Source organism: Bison bison, unplaced genomic scaffold (genome assembly GCF_000754665.1).
Source record: "Bison bison bison isolate TAMUID 2011002044 unplaced genomic scaffold, Bison_UMD1.0 scf7180017864466, whole genome shotgun sequence".
Classification (NCBI taxonomy): domain Eukaryota; kingdom Metazoa; phylum Chordata; class Mammalia; order Artiodactyla; family Bovidae; genus Bison; species Bison bison.
This window is the reverse complement of record NW_011495027.1, coordinates 9,369,598-9,371,389: the sequence shown is the minus strand read 5'-3', so window position 1 is coordinate 9,371,389 and position 1,792 is coordinate 9,369,598.

The following is a 1,792-nucleotide window of genomic DNA, read 5'->3' as shown; positions in this document are numbered from 1 at the left end:
ACTAGTTGGATCTCCTTGCAGTCCCAGGGACTCTCAAGAGTCTTCTCCAACACCACAGCTCAAAAACATCAATTCTTCAGCACTCAGCTTTCTTTATGGTCCAACTCTCACATCCATACATGACCACTGGAAAAACCATAGCCTTGACTAGATGGACCTTTGTTGGCAAAGTAATGTCTCTGCTTCTTAATATGCTGTCTAGGTTGGTCATAGCTTTTCTTCCAAAGAGCAAGCATCTTTCAATTTCATGGCTGCAGTCACCATCTGCAGTGATTTTAGAGCCCCCCCAAAATAGTCTGTCACTGTTTCCCCATCTATTTGCCATGAAGTGATGGGACCAAATTTCATGATCTTAGTTTTCTGAATGTTGAATTTTAAGCCAACTTTTTCACTCTCCTCTTTCACTTTCATTAAGAGGCTCTTTAGTTCTTCTTTGCTTTCTGCCATAAGGGTGGTGTCATCTGCATATCTGAGGTTATTGATATTTCTCCCAGGAATCTTGATTCCAGCTGGTGCTTCATCCAGCCCAATGTTTCTCATGATGTACTCTGCATAGAAGTTAAATAAGCAGGGTGACAATATACAGTGTTGACATTCTCCTTTCCCAATTTGGAACCAGTCTGTTGTTCCATGTCCATTCTAACTGTTGCTTCTTGACCAGCATACAGATTTCTCAGGAGGCAGGTAAGGTGGTCTGGTAGTCCCATCTCTTTCAGAATTTTCCACAGTTTGCTGTGATCCACAAGTCAAAGGCTTTGGCATAGTCAATAAAGCAGAAGTAGATGTTTTTCTGGAACTCTCTTACTTTTTCGATGATCCAGCAGTGTTGGCAATTTGATCTCTGGTTCCTCTGCCTTTTCTAAATCCAGCTTGAACATCTGGAAATTCACAGTTCATGTACTGTTGAAGCCTGGCTTGGAGAATTTTACAGTAAGGTAGTAAATTCCTGCCCCTTCCCCAAAGACTAAAATACAATTTAAATGGAAGCATAGGCACAGTTCACTCTGAAACTTTAAGCACAATGATAAACTGTAACTCTCATAAGTTATATTGGAACATCAATGATCTTGGGCCAAATCTAGCTTGCTGCCTGTTTTTTGTACACATAGCAAGCTAAAATGAATTTCACATTTGAAAATTATTAAAAAAATTTTTTTTAAAGAATACTATTTTGTGACATAGGAAAGTTATACAAAAACCAAATTTCAATGCCATAAAGTTCTTTGGGCCATGGCCATGCTCATTTGTTTATGTAATGTCCATGGCTGTTTTTGCTCTACAATGGCAGGGTTGAATATTTGCCACAAAGATGTGTCGCCCACAAAGTCTAAAATATTTACTATCTGGCTCTTTATGGAAAATGTTTGTCAACTTCTAGAGCATCACAAAAGAAGCTTGCATTTTGGCATGAACTTACAAATTAAACAAATGCCACTAAAGCATGCAGAGGAAATTTTTACCATACAGTAAGTCAACTATTTAATATGGAAAAAGAAAAGACACTCTAGTATTTATTGATTAAAATAGTTAAGAATTGTGATTAGTACTTTCTAATTGTAGTTTCTTTTTGTACTTTCTAATTGTGATTAGTACTTTCTGATTGTAGTTTCTTTTCCTTGATAAGAGTGTCCCTAATCACCCTCTCCATGTTAAAAAAAAAATAGAGAAGGCAGAGTGGAAGAAATATTGCATAAATCCATAGCTGGAAGTCTTTGCTAACAATGTGACTCTGGATGGACAAAAACTTTGGTATTTAATTCTGATATGAGGAGAGAGTAGCTAGCAAATACTC